At 37.8% G+C, this 18101-nt stretch overlaps 1 pseudogene; it reads left to right on the top strand.

Moving 5' to 3' along the window:
* The first annotated feature begins 527 nt into the window (after nucleotides 1-527).
* On the top strand, nucleotides 528-2444 carry LOC131758439 (oxysterol-binding protein-related protein 9 pseudogene; annotated as a pseudogene).
* Nucleotides 2445-18101: the final 15657 nt, after the last annotated feature.

The following is an 18101-nucleotide window of genomic DNA, read 5'->3' as shown; positions in this document are numbered from 1 at the left end:
CTTGGGCTCAGAAAGACAAAGGAATTTGCTCACAGTTGTGGTTCATAAGTGGCAGACCCAGATCCAAGTACTAGTCTAAATCTATGGGCTCCCCTCTAAACCGTATGGCTTTTTCTTTACAATTTCTAGCTTCGTGTATCACTCACTCCTCTACTTAGTCTTCTTTCGAGAAAAACTCCCATTAGCAAGCTAGTTAAGGAGAGCTAGAAGTCTAATCTAGCTAGAAGTTTAGAAGCAAATTTAATTCTGTGAGCCAAGACCCTGTGTAGTAAGGAAACTCACAGCCATGCCCTCTTCAGCACCGCTTAATTGACCCCTGTGGGAAGCAGCAGTTGGGGGTGTCCACTGACTTCCTGCGGTGGCAGTTTGGAATACAGCAAAAATCACTTACAGGCTGAACTTGACCGGACTGACTGCACAGCAGCCCCGTGATCCAGTGGAGGCGGGAGAAGAGCGGGTGCTCAGAAGTGGCCCTCGGCTCCCTCCCCTGAAGGCACAGAGGACGGGGGTCTTGGTGAAGGTCTTTCTTGACGGCTACTTGCGGAGGTGTGGATTCAGGATTTGTTCCTAGTGTCCAAGACTTTGATAAGAAACTTACAGAGGCTGATGCTTACCTACAAATCTTGATAGAACAGTTAAAGCTTTTTGATGACAAACTTCGAAACTGCAAAGATGATGAATGGAGAAAGAAAACTGAAACTCTCAAAGAGACAGCAAATAGCATGGTAGAATCAATTAACGCTGTTGCTGCAGATTGCTGAAGACCAGTGTAATGCAGAGAGGCACGCAGATGGAATTATAAGTACTATTAATCCTGTAGATGCAACATATCTACCTAGTCCCTTGGAACCTGTGATCAACGCAATGCCTTCCCAGACTGTCTTACCTCCAGAACCTTCTCAGTTGTGTAAGTCAGAGCAGCATCCATTGTGGACCTTGTATTAGCTACCTTGGGACATCATCAGACTCCAACACCAAGGAGTACAGGCAGTGGGCACTCACTACCTAGGAGCAGTCTAACTTCTCCAAGCCATGTCAACTTGTCTCCAAACACCGTCCCAGAGTTCCCTTAGTCTAGCAGGGAAGATGAATTCTGTGGGGCGGATGGATTCCATCAGAGTGGCTCATTCCGAAAGTACTTAATAGATTCCATCCTCTGGATCTGCCTCAGTCTTGACGCACAGCCGCTCAGGAAGTAGTCTAAAGCGCCCAGATACCACGGAATCGCTTAATTCTTCCACGTCCAATGGAACAAGTGATGCTGACCTTTTCGATTCGCATGGTGAGAGAGATGATGAAGGGGAGGCAGGGTCGGTGGAAGAGCACAAGAGTGTTATCGTGCATCTGTTGTCACAGGTTAGGCTTGGAATGGATCTTACTAAGGTAGTTCCTCCAACATTTATTCTCTTTTAGAAATGTATGCAGACTGTTTGCACATCTGGACCTGTTTGTGAGTATTAGTGACCGGAAGGATGCCGGAGATGGAATGGTTCAGGTTGTAAAATGACACCTCTCAGCCTTTCACGTAGGAAGGAAAGGATCGGTTGCCAAAAAGCCATACAACCCCATTTTGGGTGAGAACTTTCCGTGTCACTGGACATTACCAAAATGATACTGAAGAGGTGGAGCTAGTTTCAGAAGGACCAGTTCTCTGGGTTTCCAAGAATAGCGTAACATTCGTGGCTGAGCAGGTGTCCCATCACCCAGCCATTTCAGCCTTTTATGCTGAATGTTTTAACAAAAAGATACAATTCAATGCGCATATCTGGACCAAATCAAAATTCCCTGGAATGTCAACTGGGGTGTACAACATAGGACAGGGCTGTGCCTCGTGTCTAGACCACGATGAACATTGCATTCTCACATTTCCCAATGGTTCTGGAAGGTCTATCCTCACAGTGCCCTGGGTGGAACTAGGCGGAGAATGCAATAATAATTGTTCCAAAACTGGCTATAGTGCCAATATCATCTCCCACACGAAACCTTTCTATGGGGGCAAGAAGCACGGAATTTCTGCTGATATTTTTTTCTCCAAATGACAAGAAGTCTTTCTGCTCAATTGAAGGGGAATAGAATGGTGTAATGTATGCAAAATACTCAACAGGGGAAAATATCTGGTTTTTATAGATGACAAGAAGTTGCCTATAATCAAGAAGAAAGTGAGGAAGTTGGAAGATGAGAATGAGTACGAATCCTGCAGCCTTTGGAAGGACGTCACTTTCAACTTAAAAATCAGAGACACTGATGCAGCAACTGAAGCCAAGCATAGACATGAAGAAAGACAAAGAGCAGAAGCCCAAGAAAGGAAGAAAAAGGAAATTCAATGGGAGACAAGGTTATTTCATGAAGATGGAGAACGCAGGGCTTATGATGAACCATTACTGAAACGTCTCGGTGCTGCCAAGCATTAGGTTGGGAAATGCAAAGTTTGCTCCTGGTGACCAGAGCAGAGGCACAATTAAGTTCTCCTTCGGGAGAACCTATTCACTCGCTTCTTACTGCAGTGGTTCCTATCTCAGGGATACTGGACTTTCTGATGCAGATGAACAATTGAAGCGAGAAAAGCTTCCCCTTTTCCTGTTCTGTGGCAGTTCCAATGTTGACTTTTTTTTTTTTTTTTTTTTTGCGGTACACGGGTCTCTCACTGTTGTGGCCTCTCCCGTTGTGGAGCACAGGCTCCGGACGCGCAGGCTCAGCGGCCATGGCTCACGGGCTCAGCCACTCCGCGGCACGTGGGATCCTCCCGGACCGGGGCACGAACCCACGTCCCCTGCATTGGCAGGCGGACTCTCAACCACTGCGCCACCAGGGAAGCCCTTGACTTTGGTTTTGAGAAAAACTTCAGGTTTCAAAAACAAGATGACTGCTCCTTTTCCAAATCCCAAGTTATAAATCCCAGTCTCAGACTCTGCACTCTAGTATTGCTGTTGAGATATACAACATCTGTTTCCTAGTTCATAAACTCTTGGTTTTATATGTACATATATACAATATAGATGATGCCAGATTTTTCATAAATACAGCATCTACTGTAAATATTGGTTCCTCTGAGTTGTTTTAGAAAATTTAGCACAACATATTAAAATCACGTGTTAGGAAATTTCGTGGTCTCATCTACAATAACTTTTATTTTGGAATTGATCTATTATTAAATTGTATCTAACTCTGGACTACAGTTTAATTATACTCAGAGCTTCTTAAGGCTTCATAAAGTAATTTTTCCAACAACAACAACAAAAAAGATGCACTTACTGATTTGTCTTGTGACATCCAGACACGATTTTCTTGGCCTTTGCTTGCCAGGAAGGTGCCATGACTGCTATTCTTTCCAAGAGGATAGCTTAACTGAAAAGATTAGTGAGCCCTCACACCCCTTGACTTTAACAGGGAAGCTGCCTATTCTTTGGTGGACATTTTGATTTTCATAACCTCATCTCTTTGTTCCCCAATATTCTGGGCATGATAGGCTTCAATATTGTCTTCAAAAGTTCACTATTTAAAACCTGAAGATAACATAATAGTTTCAACCTAATTTTCTAAATTAGCTAATTTATTACCCCATCTGAGAGTATATTCAACTGATAATTATTTTCTTCCCTCACACATACTGCCTCAAATTGAATGTGCCAGTCTCTGGTGGTGTGTTAGGGACTTTTCTCTCTGCCAAACTGAGATTTTTTTAAAGGTGTTGATTAATAACCACCCCCATGTTTGAGGCTTTATAATACCCCACACAATTGTTGCTTAATAAATCTTTCTTGGCTGCCTCAGAACTTTTTTATGATCTTTCCAAATATGTTTAAACAATTTGATTTATTTCAGCCTAAAGTTGAACAACAAAGTCATGTTCTAAGCAGACACAAAATGACGAAGATATCATCCCTGTCCTGGGGGTGCTTTACTAGTCAGAATGGTACTAAGGTAAAGACTCAGCACTTGCCCTCGAATATACTGAGTATATGAGCTGAATTGTGCCCTCCCCCAAAGATATGTTAATATCCTAACCCCTGGTACCTGGGAAAGTGATCGTATTTGTAAGTAGGGGTTTTGCAGATGTAATCAATATAAGATGAAGTCATTAGGGTGAACACTAATTCAATATGACTGGCATTCCTATGAGAAGAGGGAAGTTTAGACACACACACAGCGAGAATGCCATGTGAAGACAGAGGCAGAGATTGGAGTTCTGCTGCCACTAACCAAGGCACACCTGGAGCTGCCAAGAGCTGGAAGAGGCAAGGAAGGAGCCTCCCCTAGAAGCTTTGCAGGGAGCACGACCCTGCTGATCCCTTGATTTTGGACTTCTAGGCTCCAGAACTGTGAAAGAATAAGTTTCTGCAGTTGTAAGGCACCCAGTTTGTGGCACTTTGTTATGGCAGCCCTAGGAAACTAATGTCGTGGATATACAAGTCCCATACACACATGACTATGGCAAAAAGTGAGGGTGCAGAATCCTAAAAGCGGTATAAAAATGTGAGAAGACTCAGAATTGGGAATCAGGAAAAGTTTCCTGGGGCAAAAACACAAGATCTAGATACGTAGGAAAAGTAAGGTTGGGACATCTGGAAAGGGGGAGCAGGGCTTTCTAGATAAAGCCTTCAATTGCATGGATATCGGATAGCAAAGGGGTAGATAAGAGACCTTCAATTGCATGGATATCGGATAGCAAAGGGGTAGATAAGAGACCTTCAATTGCATGGATATTGGATAGCAAAGAGGAGAAGCACAGGATGATGAGGGGAAAGGAGACCTGAATCGGTAAGCTAGAAGGACATTTGGGACAAGATGGGTGTGAAGGGCTTGAATATCAGACTGTGGAGTTTGCTCTTAAGGAAATAAACCCTTGAAGGTCTTTGAGGAGGTGAGTGATAACACTAGGACTCTGTTTAAAAAAAAAAAACACAAAAAACTACTCACTTTTTGTAGGATAGGTTGAAGAGGAGAAAGATTTGGAGGCAAGGAGACCAGTTAATAGGCTATTACAGTAGCCTAGGATACAGGCAATGAGGAATTGATCTGTCAATAGGATAGTTGTAATGATAATTGAAAGGAAAAGAAATATGAGTGAATCACAGAGGTACAACAGATATCACTGGTACAGGCAAGCATTATATCTGTACCCTCTTGCCAAAATAATCCTATGTAACAAAACCTTAGTGACATACAACAACAAACTTTATTTTTGCTCACGTGTTTATGGGTTGGCTGGATAGGCCCACCATCTGAGTTGGGCTGGTGGAGGGGAAGAAGTCCTGATTCAGGCATCTGCTGACCTTGGCCGGGCTCTCATACGTCTGGGGCCCTAGCTGGGACAGCAGGGCTGACTGGCTCTTTCCGGTGTCTCATCCTCCAGCAGGCTGGCGCAGGCACGCCTTCAAGTGAGCAGAGATGTGCGGTGTGTTTTAAGACTCTATTTGCATCACATTCGTCTCACTGGCCAAAGAAAATCACACGATGAAGACCATGTTCAGAGTGGGAGGGGACCACAAAGTTACAGAGCAAAGGATATTGATAAAGGGAGGCCATTAATCGGGGTCATTAATGCAATCAGTCTGCTACAGGAGTTCAAAATGATTTCAAAGTTTTGTGGGAGGAATCATAAAACTGTTGTCCTAATGAAGTCCTAGTCTTCCTTCAAAACTCAATTCAAGCATCACTTCTGTAAAATCTTGCCCACAGCTCTTCTGGGTTATCACTGCTTCTTATATTTCCGTTATTTAAATGATCATGCATTATATTTGCCTGTTTTTGTGTCTGCCTCCTTATACTTAGCTGTGTCTCTTCGACGTCATAAGTCATACTTCTCCGCAGTCTCAAGGTCTAGGTTCAAATGCTAGCTCCATACCTTACTATCAAGTTTCTCTCTGGGTGTCTCTATCTGTAAAAGGGGAATACCAGCAATGCCAACCATAGTCGTTGGTGTGAGAATGATACAAAGTAATGTGTGAAACGCCCAAGAAATGTTCATGATTGTTAGAATTATATGTCATCATTTTATTTTCATTAATAAATGCTCTGTGCAGTTCTTCACACACAAAAGTCATTTTAAAGTCTTTTGAATAAACTAATTAACTAACGTGAAATATATGGGATGAAGTGGGTGCTATTGAACATGAAAGACAACAGGGCGATATTTCATGGAATGGGCACTAAAGAGGCAAAAGGGGCTAGAATTAAGAGAATCAAAGGAAACGTTAGCCTTGGAAAGAGAAAGGACGTTTTGCCTGACTAAGTATATGTATTTTGAAAGTCTTCCTTGAAAATCAAGCATTTTAACTAGGCACAGTTGTAGTTTTGGTTCTTGATCTTTTTTTTGCTGTTTTAATATGGTTAAAGGTACACAGGGCACATCAGATGGGACTTTCTCTAGTTCACTGAGGAGCAAGGAAAACCTACCTATCATAACCCGATAGCATGTTTGTTTTACCTTCTAAATGTAATGGGACATAGACAGTATTTATAAAGGTCACAGGCTGTTTCTTAATAAACATTTGCAATATAAAGAGAAGAATTACATCTTTACCGATATTAAAAGACAGGCTCTTCACCAGGTTTTACAAAACACAGCAGATAACTGCTTTGCTTGTCTTGTTTAAACAGTCGCTTTCTTGACTTGACAGTTGGGGCACAGGTATATTTCTGCCCCCTTGTAATCGGTCCACACTGCTTACAACTAGATGAGGAGTAAATAAAGAGCAATATACTTAATAATGACCTGCTAGGAATAATAAAATTTAATACCGTACATGAACTGTCAAGGTGTCAGAGTCATGTGTTAAAAAGCAGTATCTAAAATTTAAAAAAAAAAAATCTAGTTATTAGTATCCAGGAAAAGAGGATTGGGAGAATGGGAAGCCATACTGTACTTTCATAGTCTTCATATTTTAGAATAGGATTCCTATCAGAGTTGAATGTGTGCCATTTCAGAATTAAGAGTAAGAGAAAGTTAGAGTTGAATAGGAAATTAAAGATTCCTTTCATTTGTCTGATGAATAGTGTTAGAGACACCAGGGAATTTGCCCAAAGACATGAAGAGGAACAGCCAGGTAGGATTGTGCTGGTTCCATGTTTTAAGGCCAGCATTGAGAAGTATCTGGTGTTCAGTAAGTACTTACCCAGAGAATAACCAACTAAATAAAAATACTTGATTGAAACTCTTGTATTCTGACTTATAGCTCAAACATTAAACATAATTGTGGCTTTCTATTTTGAATGAGAAATTATAAAGAATATGTAATATGCTATCATTTTAAACAAGAAATTGTTTTTATTTCTCTTTAAAAATGCTCTTTAATATTTATCTTAACAACGTCTAAGAAAGAAGCTAAAACAGGAAAAGTGCAGTATTGAACTCAAGGATAATTGGAACTACCAAAAAGGATCATTTTAAGTGAGCCCACCTAAAATGAAAATGAATAATTTTATATTACGTTATGAAAAGAGATCAATTATCTTTTAGTCTTGAAAACTGAAACTATGAATCAAGAAAATTAGTTGATTTAATTTGTATCTTTACAGTTCTTGTTATAATTGCAATTTTGCACTAATTTTTAGAAGAAATCAACAATGAATCAAGTGTTCACTGGTTTGTGTAAGAAATATTTTTTCTAAGAAAACTGTGCTATGGCACATTCTACCCTTCAAATTTGAATTTCATATCACAAATGCAAAGAGGCTCATTTTTGTTTTCCACATTCACCCCTTAATCTTTCACAGTCAAACTGAATTGTATTGTTGGACAACATAAGCACCTGATAATCTTCAAGGCACTGACTGATCATACAACAAGATGCTGACTGACATCCATACCGGTGTTACAAAAGGAGGGATATTCGAGTGGGCAATAATTTTCTTTGTGCTTAGTTACTAATTAATATTTTTGTATTTTAACAATTTGTCCTCCTTAACACAACATGATTATCTATTTTCAGATAACAAATAAATAAGTGGATAATATTTTTGAGCATTTATATAAATTATATAATGTTTTTATATAAAGTTCAAGGGAATAAATTGGTTGTGTCCAAAATATCATAGACATCACATTCAAATGGACTTTTCTGAAAAGCATTACTTTTGGAATTATCTTAGAATGATAATCCTGCCTCACTTCAACATCTATAAGCACAACTGTCTAAAGTCTATTATCTCTACCACACCTGACTTCTCAAGATTCACCCATCAAATTAGTTTTTGCAGAAAGTCTCCACTTTGCCAATTAAACGAAGTTTAGAGTCCATAAGAAAAGAACAATTTAAACTTAAAGAACATGACATTTCTTCCATCAGGCTCTAAGAATAAAGCTTCCCCACCTATTTTCAGTTTTGATTTCACTTTCTGAAGGTTTGAAAGTGATTTCACCAACAGATGTGTACTCATTGACACTGCCTTTTTGGGTGAGATAAAAGTTATACTATGTAGTTTTTACTAGTATTTATATACTTTATATAAGATTATGTATATTAGCTTCCTGCCCTAAACTGCAGTTTAAAAATGACAGGCTGACTTTTTAACAGTAGGAATCATAAGCCTTCAAATATCTTAAATGACTCCATACTACATACACATATCTTGACTTAATTTATTATAGCCAAAACAAACATAGACTGTAAGTTGAATAAAATAACATTTCCCCCTTCCTTATATAACTTATCTAGTTGTATAACTTACAGAGAAAGACAACATTACAAGAGTCCTAGTTCATGATTTATTCAAATACTAAGAACCATAATTCTAACAGCAAGAAATGCAAATCCTTATGATTATTCTCTATTCAGTACAGGGAAAAAATACTTTCTGGCCAGTCTGTTTTGTATGATTTCTGATAATACAGTTTCATTTATCTTTCCACATAAATTTCAATATAAGTATTCTGAAAGACTTTAAAAAAATTAGTATACATGCTATAAAAATGCTTGACTGGACACACAACATCTTTACATTGGCAATAATATTCTCAAAAATATGAAGAACCAGTCTCTTATTTCAACTTAATTTAACTGCAATCCAGCAAGTATTTATTAAGCACCTGCCTCAAGGTAGCAATTGTGGAGATGTAAAAGATTATAAGATTTATTTTCTCCCTCAGATTATAATCTGTGGAGGAAATAATGTTTACAGATCTGAAACTATCACAGGCTTAAGAGATGAATTATAGTTGGCTCAAAATTGAGTGACACCCCCCATAGACAGCTACCTAGGTGCCCTTTTAATATTTAAATATAATAACTTTGCTTTTTCTCATGTACTATGAAAAACCCAGGAACCACTCCAATAGCTGAGAATTATTGGTGAGGCATTTCCCCTAGTGTCCTTTTGTTTCAGTTTTCTAATTCTATTCTTTAGTAGTTTACACTTGGCATCTCACATCATCATACAGTTGACACAGGATGAGCTTTATTTAAGATTTGGCATAGTGGAAGGTGCAGCTTTCAGCATAAGACAGAAATTAATTTAAAACTAAATGCTTATATTCTTCAGCCTGTCCCAGACGTGGGTAACTGCTTCCCTAGAGATATTACCGTAGCTATATTTTCTCAGCCTCCCCTGTCACCTCTTCTTCTCCAGTATTTCCAAGCTTCCTCCTCTCTCTCATACACAATCTCAGGTAATCCACATTTCTGCTCTTTAATTTGAAGAATCTGGCACTCCCTTCAGTAATCCATGTTACAGGGAAGCTTCACTATTCCTAAAGAGTCTACTGGGTTTTTTTCCCTAAAAAAAGAATCATTTCCCCTTATATGAAAATTCCCCTTGTCTAGTATATGAAAAGTGGTTGTAGTTGCTTTGCATATATTTTTTTATCTTCATAATTATATGAGCAAGCGAGAATCAGTAAGAAAGAGCTCTCCGCAGGCTGACTTGTCCATAAGGCTTCGTGGAGGAAATAGGAATTGGGCCAGATCAAAGGGTCATTGGTATTTGAGTAGATTGAAAAGAGGAAGATATTCCTACACAGCAGCACAAACAAATAAGGGTTGAGAGAGGGAACTGTGCCTGATTCATGTGGGAGAGTGAGAGGAGAGTTACTTAACTAGAAATTGAGACGTGGCGAATAGTAGAATATGAACTCAGAGAAATAGTTTGGTAACTATAGCATAAACTAGAGAGCATGAAAAAATATATCAACTTGGAACAATAGAAAACAAGAAATAGAGGCTTTGTGGGATTCCTTAACAGAAGTGTGACATGGTAAATAAATATTTGGAGAAGGTTAGTTGTGATGTAACAGAGATGGGCTGATGGTATGAGAGCCTGGAGGCAGAGGCGTCAGTTTGTATGACATGGCAGTAACTGTGAGGGGAGGCTGAGGAAATGAGCCAGCCTGGTGATGCTGGAAGGGAGGAGACTTGTGAGAAACGAGAAATCATGCAAAGGATCCACACTGCTTAGGCTTAAGTCTGCTGACCAGCAACACAGCCCCGATGTTTTTTGCGATGAGCTGGGACAGGGAAGTGAAGAGGAGAGTAGGAGATATTTACCCTCCAAACTACAGGGGTTGTATCAAAGCTACAAGTTAGTGGTAATTTTCTACTCAGGTTGCCTCTCAAGACTTTTCCTTTGTATCTCTCCAAACTTATGTAACACTGTTTGCTAATATAATTATGGATAATTTTTAAATATGCATATATTTTAATCTTTTACAAACAGTTTTTGTTGTTTTTTTATAACATAGGTAATGAATGTTGATTGAAGAAAATGTGTAAAAGAAACATAAAATCAAAACATTAATGATCCACCATCTATAGATATACCCTGCTAATATTCTGCCATTAAATATACTGTATTTTTAACAGATTAATGCATAACACATCAAAGTCGATTTTGTCTTCTGCATAGTTCATATTGCTTTCTAAACTATGGCTTCTAAAATTTTTTAAAAGGACAAGTTTATTAAGCTTTCTGTCTTTTGTTTTCCCCATTTAAACCAATAAAGAAAAGAACACTTGGCACTAGTATTGCCAGGGTACAATGGTTAAAGAAGGGAAACTGGGAAGACAAAACAAGTTTCTGAGAAAGAGCTTCATTAACAGAAATGTGTTTCAGGTTTTGTGATTCCATTCTTTTTGGTCCATGACATTAACCTTCTCAGAAACTTTATGTTTTCAAGTGATTCATGTTTCATAAAGATAAGCATCGGGAAAGTACCTTGAAGGCAAAAAAAGATATCTTGTATGCTGAATTTACACTGACCTCAAGATCCATAAATATTTGTTTTTTAGGCACTAGATTCTGAAGAGAGGTTTCCGCTGTGCCACTTAGGTAGCCAGGAATGAAACAACATAATAAAATAACACTGTTTGAAACCAAAGACAACAGAATATTCTGGGACATCATTTATTTTGTTTAGTAACTCTAGCTATAGAAAACTCAGCAAATCCTACAGAGAACTATTCCTTAGAATGGAGAACTATTTTCTGTCCATAAATGATGACATTATTTCTAAAAAGGAATGACTTGCCCTATCTTCTAAGGGTTCTAAAAATAGCCCAAAGTCAATTTAAAACTCTGCTATAAGTTATAATGTTTTTAACAGTATAACCATTGCTTTTCTAGTCTCTCAGGTCTGACAATAAGACACATTTCTTACTTTCAAAAGTTGTATAGACCTTCACAATTTCCTGGAAATAAGATGTCTAGGAAGAAAGAATGAGCTAACTTGGTAAAGTAACTTGGGGATTTGAGATAAGATCTGGTGCGTATTTGTCAATGACTAGTGTGTTGGCCTTATGAAGGTCATTTAATCTCTCTATATTTGGAACTTGATGTTAATATGCTTTCAACCATTCTTCTCATTTAGCTAAGCCATTACTGACATGGAATACTAGAAAAAAATCAAAGCAACAATGGTTTTTAAGCACAGAGCATGTAAAAGACTGTCTACATGCTAAGAATAGTTACCCACCCCTCACACAGGGAAGTCAAGCTGTTCAACCCATGGGATGGCTTCACTTCGCACATTTGAAAATGGACTCCTAGTGATCTAAGAGCAAAACAAAATAGCCACACACTTTTTACCTTTTCAGTACTCAAAAATGCTTAGAAGCAATTTTAACTGAGTGATACTATGGATAAATTGCCTCAAACAATTTCACTTCTTAGAAAGAGGAGGAATAGGTCAAAGCAACGCACACAGAGTTCTGCATGAATATACACTGACACTTTCAAATTGGAAAGAACTTTCAAGGCAATATCCTCAGCCTCCTATTTACCTTCCCTTCCCTTAAAAAGGCGTATGACCCCAGTACTTTGTACCATGCAGTGCTTTTATTTCTTTGAGTTGAAGAGGGCACCCATCCTAGAATATATTCTACCCAGACGGGGAGGTCAGAGGATAGGCAAAAAGAACTAGCTGTAAATTCGTTATCTGGTTCTGTGACTTCCAGTATAGCATTAAAATTCACCTTTCTATTCTCAGGCAATACCACTATTCAGAGTTGTACCCTATTAACTTACAGTTTGAGAAGAGGGCCACTTATTGTTCATACATTGTGAAAGGAAACAAAAGTTAGGTCACCAAAGGGCCATCGGTCTATTCTTATTTTCTGATAAGCAACGAACACTTATTGAGTACCCACTATATGCCCAGTGCTATGCTTGGCCCTGATGGGAAAACATAAAGATACGTTAGGTCTCTTTCCTCAAGAACTTTCATTTAATTAAGAGAAAAGATGAAAATACATCACATAGGGGCTGCTTAGCAGACAAAATGAGGTCCAGTGGACCGCAGCCTCAGTTCACCCGAGGCTAGCTAGAAATATGGACTCTCGGGCACCGCCCTAGCCCTGTTGACTTGGAAACTGCAGCTGAACAAGATCCCCAGCTGATGCACATGAAAGTGAGAAGCGGTGACAAACAGAACAATGTTTTCTCCCCCCACAAATCTATGGCGCATCAGAGGTGGCCACTGGCCCAACTGCACGCTGAGACTATGAATGGGCACGTTCTCGGAGGCCAAGGAATCATTTAAATGAAATATGCCTAGAAAGCTGGAGAGACATAGACAGGCTTAGCAAAGAGGCTGTTGTTCATTTTTAGTCCCACCAGAGTACAAAAAAACAGAAAAGCTTATTATTTTATTTAGCTTGCTATCGGTAAACCTCTAAAAGGTAAAAAATGACTTCTTCAAAGGGAGAAAAAAATCTATTGTCTAAAATTTATTTACATTAATTTACCAGGCTAAAGAAGATAGTACCTGGAGGTTATTCAATTCTATTTATAAAAGATTTTGTGATTTAGATTAAGATTCTTGTCTCATTTTTTTTCTGGAATTAGCATACCTCTTGGACATATCAACAAAAAGGGATATATCAGGAAGGATTTTACTCAAAGGACATTTCAGTTTGTATGGAAGGGGGGAAAAAGTATTAGGTTCAGTTGTAGAAGGCTAAAGCATGGAATTTATGTACATTCTAAGTAATGTAATATCAAAGCACTTTCATATTTATTTGAAATCAACAACAGATAATTTTTTTACTCAATAAGGAAAATCTTAAAATCAATTCAAAAGTGATGACTGACATTGCTATAAAACATACATTTGCTTTGTGTCACTGGACCATGAAGAACACCTAAGAATTTTTAGTGATTACTAAATTGCTCTTCACAGTAATGATTACACTTTGTACTATATTGTGCAATTAGGTCGGTGTATAATTATTATACATTACCATCGTATTACTATTCTTATACATTCGTTCTTTACTCTTTCAGATCCCTTAAAGAATCAACGACACTCCTTGAAGCTAAAATAGATTTCATTTACATTAATGAAGATTTTGATTAGTTAATGGAAAATAATTCCATGTAAGTTTCTGTATTGAATTACCCCTTACAGTTTTTTCACATGACTCTCTACTCTTTGTTTGATATTAGCATTTATAATGTGAAATATAGTTCAAAAGGAGAAGTAATGTGTTCTTATTTCTTCTTTTCTGACTCCATTTAAATGCAGGATTAATCACATTAATCACCAAGTGTGATTTCTGAAAGTCACATTTGGTCACTGAAGAGCTATTTTTTTCTCCTTCTTTGTGGACCTCAATTCCCAATAGTGATTAAATCTTCATATTAACTATGAGAAGGAAAATATAGCTGTGATCCTAAAAGAAATTTAAAATATACTCTGTTTCCAGTATTTCTGTATTAATTTCTGTATTAATAAATTTTTAAGAACACTGCAAAGACATTTGCTTCCATCCAAAGTATTTGTCTTCTTTAGCCTGATGCTGTAGGATACAGGTTAAAAGAGTCTGAAATAACTATGTAAATTTATGGCCAATGCATTTTCAGTCTGGAGAGTTTTTTGTGCTGTTGTTGTACTTGTTTGTTTTTCTCTTTTAATAAGTTATCACTAAAGTATTAGGTGGTTCTAAAATGCAAATTCTTTTGAAAATAACTATGTAAGTATATATAGGGAGAAATATAAAATATAGACAATAAATGTATATAAATACAATAAATGTATATAATATAAAATGTATAAATTTATATAAAATGTCAAATATTAAGACTTTTATTTCAAGTTTTGGTTTGTCATATACCTTAATTAGGTACAAAAATATTTCTTCTTAAAGTAATACATTTATTATAAAAATACAACTTGGATTTCATGGTCATTATGGTGTACAGTTTGAGACACATAAAAATTATTTTTAATAGGGTGAGTAGTTTCTATTTTCTCAAACTCTCCAACACCTATTTCATAATCATATCCCTATAGTTATAACTACCTTTGATTACAAACAAAACTATTTTAACATTATGTGATATGTATGAAAGAATCAATATCTCATCTTTTCAGTATGAGGTAGCTGGTCTGTGGGCCTCATACAGACTCATGGAGATGTTAGTGACCAAAATAAGGAAAGCTTAAATCAGTAGTTCACTGATTTTTCAAGTCTCATAACAGGAATGAATAAATTAGACAATGTCAATTTATGAAAATGAAATAAAAAATTAAAAAATCATAAAAGAAAGAAAAATACTACTGCAATGAAGCCAGGATCAGGTAAAGAAGAAAATTCTTAGAATAATAGACTCCGTGCTGAAGTTTCTCTGTTCATATTCTTAATGTTTATTCAGGAATCACAGCCAGAGTTTTTCCATACATAATTTTTTGTGAGTGAAAATCTAAATCTTCATAGAAGGTCTATATATTCTTTAAAATAGTGCCCTGCCATGAGACTTCTACAATGATGGATGAGAAAAATGGCATTCTGAAGACATAATGAATACCCATATGGAGCCACAAGACTGCCTCATCTGCTTTATAAAACTCAGGGTAAATTCTCTGTAAGACTATCATCATGTAACCAACAGAATATTGCTAATACTCCTGTTCCTTTGGTTAAATGTTTGTGTGAGAATCTACTCAAACACATGAGAAGAAAGAACAATGTGATACCACCTTGTCCTATGGTGCGGTGTATAAAATGTTCTTTTCTAGAATACAAACTAAATGGTATTTTCTCTACAATTCAGTTAATTTCAGAACATATTATATACAAAGTACCTACTATGTGAGCAGTACAAGGCATTGTGTTCGGTCCTGCAAGACAGGAGGATATAACAATACAAATATGAAACAACTGGATAATAAGATTGCACCTCATAAAGGCAGAAGTAGCACAGTTACTCTAGTATACTCCCTCCCCCCACAAAAAAGTGCCATGAGAAAGATTTAAACAAGGGGTAGATATAAAAAAGAGAGAGATAATTTCTTAATAGAGAATGTTGAGGGAGGAGACATTTGCTCTATATATCAGTTATGTTTTCAAGCTTCATATTCAGTCACATGTTAAAAAAACATAAACAACAACAAAAAATTGTTACCAGCTTAGTTTCATGCTTTTTGGTCATCACAACTCATTGGCATTGGCTGGGATGTCAAAAATTCCCCCATGGTCTCTCCCTCTCATCAGTGCCGCGTTCACTGTCCACATCATCCCCATCCTTAGGCATCTTTCATAACCCCTCCATGTGTGAAGGGGACTCTGGACTCTTGGGACTCTCCCAGCCCTCTCTGCTTAGACCCAATGAGCTGCCTCCTAAGATTCCCAATGAGAGGTGGGAAAATTATCTTAAAACTTCTCCCTCTATGTTTTGGAGTCTCCTAAATTTTTCTGCAGTTATTATCATCTCTCTCCAATGGAGGGTACCACCTTGGAGTGGAAAGATTTGATGGCAAAGATGCTCTGAGTGAGCGCAAATGGATAGTTTGCTGAGAAATGGCTATGATTTTGCCACGCTGAGATAACAGAATGAAGTAGCCCCCTCAGACTGCAGACAGGTAACTTTAGAGGTCAGGAAGGCATCTGAGATGACTCTGCCAATTACCCCACCCATAATGAAGTCATGACAGAACGACATGGTAGAACAGCCATTCCCTCACTCATTCTTCCATGAACACAGTACATCTATCCTATGCTTTTATCCAGGTACTTGTCTTTTTGAGGTCAAGCCTGATTCACCTCTGAATCCTCAGCACCTAGCTGAGTCCCTGACTTAATCTAGGTTTTCCATGAACTAATTAGTTAGTTAACTACTATAAAAGGAGTTCAGGAATGTATATTGAATGATGGTACTAAGGAGTAAATCACTGAATACTTGGAAGGAAGGATTAAAAGAAGGTTATACAGTTCTGATAATTTCGCTTGTAGACTGTCTTCATTTTGACCATCTCACCAAAAAATTATGCTGAGAAGTTTTCACCCTGAATAAGTGCAGAACACATAATGGACGCTGACTTCACCGATCTTGGGCCTTAAAAAGTATAAAAGCCATATGATAATATTAAGTCCATGTAAATTAGTAACCAGTAACATTTAAATATATGACAATTTTACTGGAATTAACAGTGAATGGGCTCTTAAAAGTTTCACTTATAATAGACTGTTCCTTATGCACACGTAGGTACAACCAAGAGTTAATGTTTAAAAAGAACTTAACCAGGCTTCCCTGGTGCCGCAGTGGTTGAGAGTCTGCCTGCAGATGCAGGGGACGAGGGTTCGTGCCCCGGTCCGGGAAGATCCCACATGCCGCGGAGCGGCTGGGCCCGTGAGCCATGGGCGCTGAGCCTGCGCGTCCGGAGCCTGTGCTCCGCAACGGGAGAGGCCACAACAGTGAGAGGCCCGAGTACCGTAAAAAAAACAACAACAACAAAACTTAACCGCTGATGAGTTCATGTGCTCACCTACTCAAAAAGCAACCAGATTTCTCACTATTTATGAGACAAGTACCACTGAAGCCCTTAAAGACCACTGCTAGAGGATGTGGCCTAGACTCTTCCACTGCTCCTATAAAACATACTTTTTGATAAATCAAACATACTTTACACATTGCATTTCTCTACCACTGTATGTTTGTGCATGGCTCTTCCCCGCTATTTTCCCTTTACTGAAACTGAAATGCACCATATCTTCCAATGCACAGCATAGAACCCATCTCTTTCCAGATGCCTTTGCTCATTTTACCTCTTCAAACTTCAGTAAGCACCTGTTATTTTTAATGGTTATTTGATATTCAGAGAATTCATGTGTGCATGTGTGTGCATGTGTGGTTTGAGTACTCAAGTGCACACATCTTCTCTCCGCAGTCAGGCTGGAAACTGCTATACAACAAAATATATTGCTCTAATTTTTAAATATACATATCACCTAACATAGGTCATTTTTTATTTAGTTTTAGTTGTCATAATCATAGTTTTAAATGTATCTTAGGAAAAATATCAGAATCCAATGGACATTTCAACACAGAATTCAAATAACATAAATAAAAATAATTAAGTATAATAATCACCCTGAACTTTATCTCTTCTTGGCTTCCCTGTTCCTTCCTTTTGACTTCCTGAATTTATTTATTTATTTATTTAGGCGAAGTTGCCAGTATTTGGTCTGGCAGTTTACTAACATTCTCTGGAAAAATACATTTTATTTTTTAGTTTTTTTTTTAAAACATCTTTATTGGAGTATAATTGATTTACTATGGTGTGTTAGTTTCTGCTTTATAACCAAGTGAATCAGCTATACATATACATATGTTCCCATATCTCTTCCCTGTTGCATCTCCTTCCCACCCTCCCTATCCTACCCCTCTAGGTG

The sequence above is a fragment of the Kogia breviceps genome, chromosome 6 (genome assembly GCF_026419965.1).
Source record: "Kogia breviceps isolate mKogBre1 chromosome 6, mKogBre1 haplotype 1, whole genome shotgun sequence".
In the NCBI taxonomy this organism is placed as follows: domain Eukaryota; kingdom Metazoa; phylum Chordata; class Mammalia; order Artiodactyla; family Physeteridae; genus Kogia; species Kogia breviceps.
The sequence above is the reverse complement of the archived record's forward strand: the minus strand, read 5'-3'. Positions and strand labels throughout refer to the sequence as shown.